This window comes from Prionailurus bengalensis, chromosome A3 (genome assembly GCF_016509475.1).
Source record: "Prionailurus bengalensis isolate Pbe53 chromosome A3, Fcat_Pben_1.1_paternal_pri, whole genome shotgun sequence".
NCBI classification, from domain to species: Eukaryota; Metazoa; Chordata; class Mammalia; order Carnivora; family Felidae; genus Prionailurus; species Prionailurus bengalensis.
This window is the reverse complement of record NC_057354.1, coordinates 110,275,666-110,291,075: the sequence shown is the minus strand read 5'-3', so window position 1 is coordinate 110,291,075 and position 15,410 is coordinate 110,275,666. Positions and strand designations below refer to the sequence as shown.

Genomic DNA, 15,410 nt, shown 5'->3' with positions numbered 1-15,410 from the left:
AAGTTTGCCAGGCTCCAAAGCCCGTGTTCTTTCTGTTGCATTCCACCTCCAACAGCCTAACTACCCACCAGGTTTTCTCCTGAAGTAGTCAGTCACTTACAAGTAGTTTCAAAAGCTGAACAACTGTCATGAAAAAGGTAGCAAAATATCTACGAATAATAAACTGTATTCAGGTCAAATACTTCAAAATACAAGATACTGCTGTGTTCAATAATAATTTATTTTCAATGGATGTCTTCCCACTAAATTTCCATTTTATTATAACTGTCTAGTAATACAATCAACCAATTTATCAGAACTATTGATAACTGTTAATAAACTATATAAGTGTTATAGTTTTGTATAAAAATATTTTTTACAGTTTCAGCATGAAAACAAATAGAAGAAACTAAGTGAGCTGTCTTTAAGCTTCTGCCCATTCATCCCAACTGTTTTCTCTCTCCTTTTATTTTATGGAACCCTGATTTTCTCTGTAAGATGCAAGACGTAGGATTCAAAATATTAACACTAAACATCAAAAAAATCCAAGAACTGTAATTTACTTTGTCTTTATGTTTCAATTAGAAAACAGAGACAGAAGACAATTACTAATTTATAAGCTATGTATCAATTAGATATCTTTATTTCTAACAGCTATGGATTGGCAAGCATTTCTAATACGTTTACTTGGAACATCTCAAATATTCTTTGGGGGGAGTTAATTTGTCACATATCCCATTCAAATGAGCTTACAGGATCCATCACCACTGCGGAATGGAATCAAAAGATGAACTATGAAAGGAATCGTGAGCCCAACCTGCCATATTACTACAGACAAGGTAAAACAAAGCCTATGACTTCGTAGTAACATCACAAGTTGATCTACCTTTCTCTCCCACTCCCTTACCTCCCCCCTGCATGTACATATCTCATATCTTGGCAAAGCCTCTAATTACAAGCTCTAACAACAGCATTTTCATTCAACAAATATTTACTGAGTGCCTATTATTTGCCAGACTGTTACTACAGTTGCTGTGCTTATATAGCAGTAACAGATACAGATATGGCTACTGTTCCTTCTGGAGCTTACAGTGTGATGTGGGGCACACACATTAAACAAACACCATTCACATAAACAGCAAGGGAACTACAAATTATGAAAAGTGAAATGACCGAGTATACCAAAAGGACCTAATTTTAACTGGGGTCTCAGGCAAGGTGACTTTAAGGAAGTAGTGCTTAAGCTAAGACCTAAAGGATAAGTAGGAGTCAGGGAAGCAGAGAAGGGAGGATTCCAGGAAGACAAAACAAATCCAATTCTTACATACAGTAGTTCAAAAGGAAGCTCATTATTTAGTGTAGCCAGTGTCCTTTTTGTAATCAGGGCTAAAGAGGTAAAATGCTTTTCTTATTCAGAACAGCGTAATTATTTACCATGACTCCTACTAGTAATGGGTTGTCCTTGTTCAATTTAGTTTTGTGTGCTAGGAATGCTATTTTTTTTTCCCTCCTGTTAATATGTAGACGTATTCTTTTAGCACGTAAAAAAGCATGTGCCCTTTTTCAGTGCAATACTGACCAGTGTCCTGAGGTCATTTTGCCTTGATAACAGGCTTGATCTGGCTTAATAATCCTAGTGTTGCTTTTATACTGTATATCGCATTAAAGTCAAATAACTTTTTGGTTTTTTAAAATCACAGTTTGCGGCAAATACAATTTCAAAAACTATTACCTTAGGTTAATATAATACTTTTCCTAAGAGATCAGCATTCAACTAAATTGTTGCTGCTAAAATTCTGTTGATCTGGATCAGTGACATTTGAATCTCAGTCCTACTCTCAGAGAGAGGACAGAGAGCATACTACGTCTGCTCTCTGCTCAGCCACTGAAAAGTTTATCCGGTAATAAGATTAGAGACTGCCAATCTGGCAATGCTGTAGGAATCTATGCTGGGCTTGATGGGCCTTCATCGCCTCTCTTCGCCCCAGTGGTATCTGAGAAATCTGACTGGCTAACAGCCAATGAGCAATTTCTCACACAATGTCACTGTAAACTAACCACACAAGTGGAGAAAACTTTTCTGCAATGAAATTAAAACAAAAACATTTTCTAAGTGTATCATCTCAAATTTTTTGACGAACAGGACAACCGCTCCAAAGAGGGCACATACAAGTTCAATTTAAATTACATAATCAGAGACTCAAAGTACTAACAGAAAATTGTGAACCATAAGAATGATTATTAAATCAAGTTAAAATCTGTACTAGCAAATAATTTCCTCATATATCCAGGCCTGTAAGAGTAATTTCTTTTAAAAATGAGCAATTCACTTCAATATGGTAATATTTTCATCACCTTTAAAATGTCTTTTTTTAAATGAGAAAATGTCCCTTAAAAGTGCATTTAAATGATCATTTCGTTTTTTCTCTATGAGGTTTTTTCAATTCTAATTTAATTTTTTAAATTTACTGTCCCAAAACTTGATTTATTAAAGCCTTTTTTTTTGCATATGCCAGTGTTAAATTAAAAACAACCCACAAGAGAAATTTCTCTTTTAAAGAGGTCGTCTGATGACACTGAAAGCTTATAAAATCTGTGTATCTAAAAGACTCACTACTATCTGAGATGCTTAAAAAATTACTCCAGATATCCTGAATGTGAATCATCCTAAAAAGTGAAATGCTATCCACCAAATTATTGTATGGAAACTGGCTTGTCAAATACTCCAAACTCATCTGATCAGGTCTACCACATGTATATTAACTGCTAAAAAGCAAAACGTAAGGTGAAGGCTTTAAGTGACATGTTTAAAATACTTTTACTAAACTTGTAACTTCTTTTTTAGCTGAATTTTCATGCTTGCTCTCAATTCAGATCCTAACAGGGGAGGAAGAAAAGGTTCCTTGATAAAATTAAACTAGTCTAGACCTAGATCGGGGTACTTTATACGGACGTCTTCGGCAGCAAATCCAGAGGTATTCCCAGCCTTCGAGGCATGAGAAGTTGGTAAGTAAGTAAGCTTGATCTAAGCAAAATCATAGTCGCTAAAAACGTAGGAAAGAACTGCAGCGTTAAGTACTAAGTAGAAGCAGTTGTAAGAGTAACACAATATAGCATTTTCTAGGGTACAGATTAAGGCATTTGAAAACTTTTTGTTTCATTTGCGGCTACAGCTTATGAAGGCTGGGTAGTACAAAATTGTAGTTCAGGGTGGAACTTATTCTTCCTAATCAAAGATGACACCGATATCTTATTTCCTGTGGGGATGGGTGTGGTCGAAGAGACAGTTATGTCCAAGCCATCAATCTGTGTATGGAAAAGTCTGCAGGTTTTACGCCTGTCCCTGGAATTTATATTCGTGCCTGCAGTCGGCAAGGCCTATGCTTCTGCCTGCGATGACTTCAAATAAAATATCCAACAGGCAATCGAGTAGTACGCGGTTATGGTTGCTGCTCAAAGAAACAGTCGCACTCCTCAGCGTTTCATCTCAAGAAAAACCTCCCGGGGTTAAGAACAACTCCGAGCAAGGCTGCAACTTGCAAAACTAAGCACAGTCAGGAAACTGGGGTGGGGGCTCCCATGCTCTAAGCACCATTTACTCCCCGCTCTGAGACGGCTGCAACTCCAAGTGATGAAATGAAAAAGAAAAAAAGGCTCATCCCAAATTCGGCAGCTTGACTGTCGCGGGTCTGGCGTCGGAAACCAGCTGGAGGGACCCCGAAACAGACCACTCCCGAGGCGGCCGCGCGCGCGGTGGTCGCCCGCGGAGCGCGGACCCAAGTTGGCCTCCGCGCCCACGCCGGAACTTGGCCCCATCTGGCGGCCGCGCCGGCGCCCCCGGCCCGCCGCGGGCCCCCCCCCCCCCAACCCCGCCCGCGCCTCCCGCCCAGCGCTCCGCCAACTTCCCGCCCGGCCCCGGGCGGTCGCCGCCCAGCCCCGCGCGGGGCCCGGAGTCCCGCCGCCGCCGCGTGCGGGTGGGGGAGGGGCCGCCGCCGCCTCACCCGACGGGCCGCGAGAACAAAGCGGCGGCCGCCGCGGCGCTAACTTTTTCGGTGTCTGATCCGCGCTCCCCGAGGCGACGACTTACGGAGGAAGAGCTCCGCCGGTCGTGAGAAACTCCACGGCCGCCAGCGTCTGGGTCCCGGACGAGGCGCCAGCGAGGCTTCACGCGCCTCGCACGATCCCGCCCGCCGCTGGCGCCCCTTCCTCCCTCTCCCTCCCGCCCTCCTCCCTGTCCCGTCCTGAGGCCCGGGGGCGGGGGGCGGGGGCGTGCGGGGCGGGGGCGCGCGGCCGGCGCGGGGCCTGCCGGGAGCTGTAGTTTCCGCGCGGGGATGTCAGTCACGCTATGCCTGCGCGCGGTGCAGGGGCAGCGCGAGCGCTGGGTCCTTTCGGGCTGGCCCTGCGCGCTCGGAGATCCCTGTGTCTCCGTGGGCGCGCGGCAGCGGGGCGCCACCGGGTATTTGAACCAGTTACACATGGCGCTTGATACCCATCATTGCCTCTTGCTCTTTTGTCGTCCGCTCTGATGGAGCCGACGGGGGCAAGGAACCGAGAGGTGGCAACTTGGACGGGAGGCTTACAAGAGGTCCACAGCAGAGAGCAGCTACCCCCTGAGAGCTCTTCTCCCTGCTCCCTGCCTTTCCCTCCCTCGGGCCTGCCTTCCAGGTGGCCGCCTGGCGCCGGGGCCCCAGACATCCCGCCCCGGAGGCAGAAACATCCAAGAGCCCTCCATCTAAACAGAGTAAATCGAAGTGGCTACTTTCCATGTGTTTTGTGTTTCCTCTCTGTCCATCATGGAACTCCACGGGGTACCCTACCATCAAAGTGAAGTGCAGCCAAGCATCACAAACCTCGGCTTCCACGCGCAGGGGAAAGAGAGTGACAATGCCTGGGGAGGGGCAGAGGGAAGGGTGGGTGTCGGGATGAGGATCTAGAGGGAAAATACACTATGTGGTAAATTACAACTTTAATGTGAGAGAAAACCCTGAGCAGCCGACAGTTGTCCCAGAAACGACCTAGTTCTCCTTCTCTCAAGATTTTGTCTCGAAAATTCTTAAGTAAAATATCTTGTAACAAGCTAGATGGGCTACTGTCAACAATCCATCCATCCTCAGGCGACGCTCCCAAGCAGCTTTTGAGAATAGAAAGAAAAGAAAGTTAAGTGGGTCCTTTCTTTTTATACTAAGTTGTCAATCTTAATCGATGTCCCTGTATTTAAACTTAAGAAATGGGAATTAAAAAAAAATTATATTAAAGATGAGACAAGTAAGCTTGTGTATAATTCTAATGTACTCTGAAGCTATTTTTTAGAAAAGACCTTTCTGAAACATTCTCAGGAATTGGAAGCTGCTAAATGTCCCATATCCCATATCCAGTAGTATCTACCTAATTCGATCTAATATTTTATATTTAGTCTTATTTTCTGCTCTTGTTTTATTTTAAAATTGAAAGTAACTCCACTCAAGTTTACATTCTTTTTAAAGAACGCTCTTACCTAACTTTGCCTTTTTCTTCCTCCCACTTCCCAACAGACGTTTTAGTCCAGCCCCAAATACTCTCTCTCAGCAAGATTCCCAGGACCTCATTGGAGCAGTTTACAGCCATTCCCATGTCACTAGTGACTTCCATGTTCTCTCGTGGTCCTTAAAGGGACAGAAGTTACTCTTCCTAGAAGTAACTTTTCTAAACAAATCAACCTGGTATTATATAGAGATTTAAGGATGTGTGTGTGTGTGTGTGTGTGTGTGTGTGTGAGAGAGAGAGAGAGAGAGAGTAAGCATTTTATTTCCACTGTTCTGCTTCTCTTTTTAAAAACTAAATTGTCTCCTCCACTTTAGATGAAACTTTCAACAATGTATTCTAGCATAAGACTATCTTTGTAGCTGCAATTTTTTGCTTGACAGAAACTACAATTTCTTTAACTGAGTATATATCAGATCTACCTGGATTCCCCCTTCATAGGAATGTGTCTTTCCCCCTACTGAACTTGTATAAGATCATGGATATAAAGGCGAGTAATATTTATCATTTATTGAACGTCAGCTCCGGGCCAGTCACATTCATCCATTTTTATATCACCTTCTCTGTATATTACACATAACACCTCCCTTTTCTTTATATGCACTTATATTTAACTTTATATAATTTACTGTTTGATTACATACTATGTTCTAATATATTTGTAGAAATAAACTGCAAATATATTCATGTTTATATCTACAAATATATGTAGAACATAGTATATACACAAAGAATCGCGGAAAGGATTGTCCAACTAAAAGGAGGATTAGAAAAACCAAGTAACTATAAGGAGAAGCTACTGCATATACTCCACCCAGGATTTTATATGGTGTCCCTAAAATTTAATAGTCAGGTAATTTGTAATCAAAAACCAATTACCTTGCTCATCCCCAGTAATTCCTGTTTATCTTTGTGGTTGTAAAATACGTTTCTCCAAGAAGGACAAAATAGTGCATAAATGTGCCTTTGGATTTCATTTTAATTAAATATTCACTATAAACCTTGCTTTTGAAATACTGTAAACTGGCCATAATATATCTTAAAAGTCAACTGAGAAAGAGAACACAAGCGCAACAGACCTGGATAACGAGCCAGTATTAAAATTAACTCTTGTACCAACACTGGTCAGAGCAAAAGAATTAGACAAGTGGGCTCCCTCACTCACAGTCTGGAAACTGCACCAGCCCTAAAGAGCCAGTTAGAAGAGGGTTGGGATGGGACTTAGAAGACAGAATCCAACCTAGTCCCTGCCATGTCACAGGTGCATGCCGCTCAATCTCACTAAGAATTGGTGTTCTTACCTGTGAAATGAGGGGAGATAATTATGTACACCATGGGGTCGTGAGAATGACCTTGAGTGTACCACACATGCAATGAGCATCGGAGGTAGTCTGCCCAGGTACGCATCACGATTCTGCCACTGAATGGCTGTGCGGTCATGGGCATGCCAACATCAGTGAGCTTCCTTCTCAGCCTCAGTTAACTTGGATGATAACGGTCCTTATCCCATGAGCTGTGCAAGACCTAAATGACATAACAAATGGAAGACGCTTTTAAGAATTCACACAGTGAATGCTCAATAAATGTTAGCTATTACATTTAAGAGGTGGAGCTTTTCAGAGTGCCACAGCTCCTCCTAGAAGCACAGAGGGAGAAAAGCTAATAAGCTTGAGTCTGTGAAGGGAAATTTAAAATAATAGCGAAGAGTTTAAATGACACAGGAATCCCTGTGACCATGGAGTAAAGTCCTTTTCACTTCATCAAGGGAATATCCTACTGCACTGGTGCTCAGTTGACCAGAAACCATCACTTTCTCCACTAATAGCTTCAGGTGTCCCATCCAGGATAAAATCACTACATGGTTTTGTTTTATTTATTTATTTATTTATTTATTTATTTATTTATTTATTTATTTAAGCTTATTTATTTTGAGAGAGAAAGAGAAAGAACAGGGGTGGGGCAGAGAGAGGGGGAGACAGACAATTTGAAGCAGGCTCTGTGCTGAAGGCAGAGAGCCTGATGTGGGGTTTGAACTCACGAACCAGGAGATCATGACCCAAGCCCAAGTCGGACGCTTAACTGACTGGGCCACTCAGGCCCCCTGGTTTTGTTTTTAATAAAGTTAATCAGACTCTACTGAGATGAACATTTTACTATAATTTGTACTCTGATCATATATCTCAAATTTCACAATCTCAGATACCTCCAGAAAGAATTCTGACTATATAACCCTAGACTTTAAACTCATAGTTCCTTAAATGATGATGAAGTGTGCAGCTGAAGTCTAGTTGAGGTTAATTTGCCTTACATGCCTTTTTTCCTAGCCCCCCCTTAAGACTCTACAGCCCTTGGGGCGCCTGGGTGGCTCAGTCGGTTAAGCAGCCGACTTCGGCTCAGGTCATGATTTCGCGGTCTGTGATGTTCGAGCCCCGCATTGGGCTCTGTGCTGACAGCTCAGAGCCTGGAGCCTGTTTCGGATTCTGTGTCTCCCTCTGTCTGACCCTCTCCTGTTCATGCTCCGTCTCCCTCTGTCTCAAAAATAAATAAACGTTAAAAAAATTTTTTTAAATAAAAAAAAGACTTTACAGTCCTTGTTATATTGACTCAATGAACATTTTTTTAACATTTATTTTTGAGAGAGAGAGAGAGAGAGCAGGGCAGGGGCAGAGAGAGAGGGAGACACAGAATCCAAAGCAGGCTCCAGGCTCCGAGCTGTCAGCACAGAGCCCCACGCAGGGCTATAACCCACAGACCGTGAGATCATGACCTGAGCCGAAGTCGGTCGCTCAACCGACTGAGCCACCCAGGTGCCTCTATTCAATAAACATTTTTGGAGAGGCTGCCATGTGCAAGGCATTAGACAGGACCTATAGGTGAAACAATTACTGATCTTGGGGGACTAACGTTTATTAATAAGGTATGTCAAATCTATCATACAGAGAAAAGAGTAAAAAAGAAATAGGAAGCAAAATAAAAGGTTAGAAGGTGGCAAAGAAGTACAAGACATATGTCTGACCTGGGAAGGCTAAACATATGGACAAAGAAGATTTTAGCTGAGCTTTGAAGGAGTAGAATTGGAAAATATGGGGGAGGGAAATGAGGGAAAAAAAAGAAAATTCCAAGTGGAAGCAACAGTGAGCAAAGGCACAGAGGTATGAAACATGGTGCATAGTTGTGGACCAAATAGTTTTGTTAGGCTGAGCCATAGGACCAGACAGTCCTCACACAGTCATTTAAAAATTGAGATATAATTCACAAACTATAAAAGTTCACCTTTTTAAAGTGGTTTTGAGTTAACTCACAAAGGTATGCAATATTGCCACTATCTAATTTCAGAATATTTTCATCACCCCCAAAAGAAACTCCATATCCGTTAGCAGTCACTGCCCATGACCCCCAGAGGTGGCTGGACCCCCCAGGAAGCTCCCAATGGAGTCACAGGTGCTTGCAGTTGGAAGCCCTTAAGTGGACAGGTGGGGGGAATGGTGGGGGCAGGGTGGATATTGGCAGGACACCTGCTGTATTCACCTCACATGGCTTCAATCACAGACTTACAAATCTCTATCCATAGCCTTGATCCCTTTATATAACCACCTCAATGTTCCATAGAAAGATCACAAATTCAAAGTGTGCCAAACTAAACTCATCTTTTCCTTAAAACCTTTTCTTCTTCCTATATTTCCAATCTTAGTTCACAGTACTACTATCTATTTAGTCATCTAAGACAGAAACTTCTTGGTTAGCCTAGACTTCTTTTTCCTTGTTCTCAAACCCAATTAGCGACCAAGTCCTGTCAATTTCAGACCGTCCTATTTCTAGTGTTGTATTCCTCTTCTCCTTTTTCACTATGACTGTCTTAACTCAGGCCTCCATTAGCTTTCACCTGATTCACTAGCCATCTAAGAGATTTCTAAAACATTTCCCCCCTCGATTGAATCTTTTCTTTAGCCCACTCTCCACTCTGCCACCAGAGTAATAGTTCTAAAATGCAGAATATGATTCCTTGTGGCTAAAGTCCTTCAGGAGCTAACCAATGCCTTCATTATGCAAACATTTTAGCATGGTGCCTAATGTGTCCCTTCCTGCTTTACCCCCAATTCCTCACATACCTACCACCTCAAGCGGTGGTGAACTACTGACAGTTTCCCACTGTATTTTTGCTAATGTGATACTTGTCTCCCCCGTTTCTACCTGGAAACTTATTTCAGTTCCAGCTCCATCTATGAGGTCTTTCCTATCTGATTCAGACAGACTGGGAATCACCATGCCTTTCCTTGTGCTCCAGACGTGCTGCTTCCATAGCACCTGTGACATTTTATCACACAACTCTCTCACTAAACTGTAAACTCCTGGGGTGCCTGGGTGGCTCAGTTGGTTAAGCATCTGACTTTTTTTTAAAACAATGTTTATTTATTTTTGAGACAGAGAGAGACAGGGCATGAGTGGGGAAGGGGCAGAGAGAGGGAGATACAGAATCCGAAACAGGCTCCAGGCTCTGAGCTGTCAGCACAGAGCCCGACGCGGGGCTCAAACCCACAAACCGTGAGATCATGACCTGAGCTAAAGTCAGACGCTCAACCGACTAAGCCACCCAGGTGGCCCACATCTGACTCTTGATTTCGGCTCAGGTTATGATCTCAGGGTTGTGATTTCAAGGCCAGCATCGGGCTCTGCACTGGGCTTGGACCCTGCTTGAGATTCTCTCTCTCCTTCTCCCTGTGCCCCTCCTCTGCTTGTGTGCGCTCTCTCTCTCTTTCTCTCTTTCTGTCTCTCAGCAAACAAACACCTGTAAGCTGCTGAAAAGCAGGGACCACATAACTCATCCCTATCTTCTTTGCAGTATGTTTTGCCCACTCTTAGTACTTCCCTGAGATTTGGGAGTCAGTGCATAGGATGGAGAATGAAACTATGGGAAGGGATGAAATTATCCTGCAGGAAGACCAGGAGTGGAAATTACATTTATTGGGGTCCTACTATGTCGAAGGAGACAGGATCCTAAGGTTTGACTCCAGAGTTCTATGCTTTTCTATACAGAGTTCTATGCTTTTCACCAATTATAATAGGACTGAAGAAGATCCATTCTATTTGGCAATGATAAGTTCATCATGTGTTGACTCTGGGGACAGAGGTGTCAGGAGAAGATTGGGGCCAAAGCCGTACTGTAATGAATTGAGGAGGTAAATGGAAGATGAGAAGACAGAGAGGACATTGATGGCTCTCATATCTTCAAATTTCAAGGACCAAGACATTTACAAGAAAAACTGGAGAGCCTTGCCGAGTTGCCAACTTCTTGTTTTACCAACTAAGAACATTAAAATAAGGCAAGATTGCAATATCACTAATTATTAGGGAAACGCAAATCAAAATCATAATGAGATACTACATCACACCCATCAGGATGGCTACTGTCAAAAAACAGAAAATAACAAGTGTTGGCAAGGATGTGGGGAAACTGGAGCCCTCATGTGCTGTTGACAGAAATACAAAATGGTGCAGCTGCTACGGAAAACAGTATAGCAGTTTCTCAAAAAATTAAAAATAGAGTTACCATATGACCCAGCAACTCCGCTTCTGGGTATATATACAAAAGAAATGAAAGTCTTGAAGAGATATTTGTACACCCATGTTCATAGCAGCATAAGCAACCTGAATAACCAATGACAGATGAATGGAAAAGCAAAATGTGGTTATATGTAATGGAATATTATTCGATCTCGAAACAGAAGGGAAGTCTAACACGTGCCACAACATGGATGAACCTTGAGGACATCATACTAAGTGAAAGAAGCCAGTCACAAAAATATAAATACCCACTTATGTGAGGTACCTAGAGTAGTCAAATTCATAGAGACAGGAAAATAGAATAGTGGTTGCCAAGGGCTGGAGGGAGGAGCGAATGGAGAATTATTATTTAACGGATTCAGAGATTCAGTTCTGCCAGATGACAAGAGTTCTGGAGATAGATAGTGGTGATGGTTGCACAACAGTGTGAATGTACTTAATGCTAAACTGCACTCTTAAAATTGGTGGGGACAGCAAATTTTATGTTACGTATATTTTGCCACGGTTAAAAACAACAACAATAACAGAGAAAAACTAACTCAGGAACTTACACCAACTGTTGCATTAATTTAAAAATATTTAGCATCAAATATGAAGGAAGAATATAATAATAAATATTAAATACAGTTACCTTATTGACAAAACATTTTTCTTAATTTTCTCATTAAGGAGAGTCATGGACAAGTGTTAACACGGGACCGGCATTTGGGAACTAATGGTGTTCATTACATTAAAAAATGGAAGCTAAGGGAAAGAGGGCAATAATTAAAGAAGGTAGGTCATTGCCTGTTGTTATTGGTTGGGCTGTGTTTTTAGGCACTATGACAAGTCAAATATTTCCTCATATGTTTTGGAAGGTACCACTCTGAATAATCATAAGGTATTTGTTTTCAGACATTCAATATTTTACTGAGAATTACTGAGAATTTAGTACACTTCCAGGTCCCTGTTTTTGTAAGGATTATGTTATCAAGCCTTCTACACATGTAAAGCATATGCTAAAGATGTGTGTGTACTGTAAAATAATAGTATTATATAACTAGCTGCAGAATATAATAAAGGTGAATATGTGAAACACTGTCACACAGAGATGCGTAGAATAAGCTATTATTACCTAGCCACCATCCCATGTTTCCTTCATATCTTTCGTCTCTAAAAACCCTGTAATAATTTTTACCGTATCCTATGCATACAGCATGGTCCTGAATGTCATGTAGTTCCTGTCTCAGCCACTAGCTTGTTTTCTCATTGGTGTTCCTTTTCTCTAATGTAAGAGTAGAGTTGAAAGAAGACCATCTTGCCTCAGAGTGGAATGATGATGCACCATTCTTCTCTGGTCACTTCCTTTGCCTGCAAAATTTCCTCCCAGCCTGCTTTCCAAAGTTACAACTTTGCTTGTTCCTAATTTGTAAGACAGATTCAACCCTAGACTGTTGGAACGATTTTCTTGAAAGACTAAACAAATGTATTATGAAAGACAATTATTCAATCTCTTCTACTTTCTCACAGATCTGTGAATTCAAACCTTAGCGTTCCCCATAATAGGCATGGGACTTCACCCAGTGAGAACCACACACAAAAAAATCAAGGTTTGGCGAGTGACAGAAGGGGATTAGTCTTGCTAAAACTGTATGCTCCGTAATTTAAGCTTCTTTTAAAGGGAAAGTCAGGTATACTCTTGGCCTCGTGCCAATGGCCGCTCTCTTGAAATGCGTTTTCAAACATTAAAATTGAAGGTGGATTAGCTCATCTAATTTATTATGGTCTGAACAATGTTGTATATGTAAATCGTAGGGTTGAAAGGATTTTTTTATGGCCACAGTCCATGCTGTTTTAAAATTATTAAAACACTTGAAATACTTTGCTAATGTCTTCAGATATATAAATAAAACAAACAATGAATTTATCCTAAATTTAAGCAAAAGTGAAGATATATTTAGGAACATATGTGGTTTAAGGCAGAATTTGGGTTATGGTATCGTGTTGCAACTTTCTATCATTATTATTAATAGCTATGGTGGCATTGTCCACTTGACTCTTTTGTTTAATGACTGTTGCCAGTTTCTGCATATTTGTATCATATTTACTTGCTTTCTTAACATTTTATTTTCGAATCCTGCAAAAAGAGATTTTAGAGCCTTTCTTCCTACTTTATTTGACGCCGCTGGGCCTAACCTGAATCTGAAAAACAATTTTTCTTTGTTTGTTTGTTTGTTTGTTTCTGACTTGAAAATTACTCTTGGAATTGTTGTTCTTTTGAAGGGCTTAATTAACAGCCCCAATTAATACTGCTGCAGGATTACAAAACTGAAAGGAGTGCTTTTACAATTAACTCTGATTACAGACAGTGTAGCTTCATCAGTAGAGAATTCTCACAATTTCCTATCATTAGAACGTAAATAAATCGAATATAAAACCTTAGAAAAATCCATAAATGACCCCAAAGCAAAAGATAACCAGTGCTTTAGTCTTTGCAAAGGTCTGACTCTGTACCGCGGAAGCAAAAATTCTAATTTTTCATTCCATCATTAAAAGCTGGGGTGGACAGATTCGGGCAGGGACATAATGTGGGTGTCTATAGTCTATGTGGCTATTCAAGGAACAAAGGGCAAGGTGTTTTAGTGTGAGGCTTGTGCACGGGCAAAAAGTGAGGGGAAGGGTGGGAGGTTTGGGTCTAAACTTGTCTACTTCAGGGGTGCCTGGGTTTAGAGTGTATTAATTTACATTGTAGTATTTCATTTTTTTTTTTAGAAAAAAATTAGCATTTCCCCTTCTAATTAATAGGTATGGTATTAGACATCTGATGAAAGGAGAGAAAGCAATACAAAATGAGTACTCTGCTTAACACTTAGAAATAAAATAATTTCAAAGTGTCTGCGTTTACATTCAGGACAAGCTTACCTTAGCATATTAAAAACTAGATTTTATAACTACTTAAATTTTCTCCTTTTTTTAAAAAAAAATTTTTTTTTTTCAACGTTTTTTTTTATTTTATTTTTGGGACAGAGGGAGACAGAGCATGAACGGGGGAGGGGCAGAGAGAGAGGGAGACACAGAATTGGAAACAGGCTCCAGGCTCTGAGCCATCAGCCCAGAGCCTGACGCGGGGCTTGAACTCACAGACCGCGAGATCATGACCTGGCTGAAGTCGGACGCTCAACCGACTGCGCCACCCAGGCACCCTTAAATTTTCTCCTTTGAAACTGGAAAAGCCTACGGGCTACAGCAAAAGTACACTACCTACAGTTGAGTTGGCTTTGTATGCGCCGGGGGCAGGTTACTTGACCTCCTTGTGCTTTTATTTTCTTATCATTCACAACAAGGATAATAATAATGGTTTTCATCATACTCATGTATAGACTTAGAGGATCTTTAAAAATATATCATTGACACGCCTAACACCTTTGATCATATTTTTAACTTGCATCAAAAAATTTAGCTAGTAATTTTGGATGCAAATAAGTTCGTGCACTAACAGCTTTTTGTCATTCACATAGTAGCATTAATATTCTCGAGAAATTGGTGCCTCGTCACCTACTTAATCCTTAAACTGCAAAAAAGAAAAAAAAATAATGGATACGCAAACATACACTGTATGAACACATACTCTTCATAACAATCGGTTAATTGAAACCACAGTCAATTTGGGCATGCAGATCAGAGCTGTCTATTCTGTGAGCAGTAAAGAGATGAACTTTTTTTTTGGTTTTTCATCTTTTGATTCTCTCTGCCCTCATCTCTGTGAGGAGATTAAAATTCCTTACTGGAAATTCATTTCTTTGGATCTTAAAGGCTTTTGGTTTTTAGAGCTTGCAGAGAAAAATTGATTTAAAAAAGCAGGATAAAATTAAAAAAGGAGTAAGAGGAATTTTGTTTGGGAGCAAGATGAGTGTCAGTGAAAGGAATCAGGGGTCAAGGGGAATGTTCTCCTCCCCTTCTTTGAGAGGAGAGTGAGTTGTTATTCTAAACAGCTGGGAAGGGAGAGGGTCAGAAAACCAGAGGAAAGGGGATTTTTTTTTCCTAACTTTTATTGCCACCTTGACTTGACCTCTGATAAGGTGAAGGGAGCTGGGAAGATTTACAGGAAATCTGGATTCCTGAGATTTCTGAGGAACAGCAAAGGTCTGACTCTGTACTGAGGAAGCAAACATCCTAATTTTTCGTTCCATTATTAAAAGCTGTGGTGGGCAGATTTGGGCAGGAATATAATGTGGGCGTCTTTATAGTCGCTGTGGCTATTCAAGGAACAAAGGGCAAGGTGTTTTAGCGCGAGGCTTGTGCACGGGCAAAAAGTGAGGGGAAGGGTGGGAGGTTTGGATCCAAACTTGTCTACTTCAGGAGCACGTGGG

The 15,410-nt window shown here is 41.3% G+C and overlaps 1 protein-coding gene across 2 annotated transcripts in view; it reads right to left on the bottom strand.

Moving 5' to 3' along the window:
- The window catches only part of PRKD3 (protein kinase D3), a 97,800-nt gene extending 83,722 nt beyond the window's left edge, over positions 1 to 14,078 (bottom strand). The window contains exon 1 of one of the 2 annotated variants that reach the window (XM_043604155.1): positions 14,066 to 14,078. The gene's annotated coding sequence lies outside the window, so the exon portion shown is untranslated. Of the gene's footprint in view, positions 1 to 4,066; positions 4,258 to 14,065 lie in introns of those variants that run through there. The other variant, XM_043604153.1, reaches the window with a different exon arrangement.
- Between the last annotated feature and the right edge of the window lie 1,332 nt (positions 14,079 to 15,410).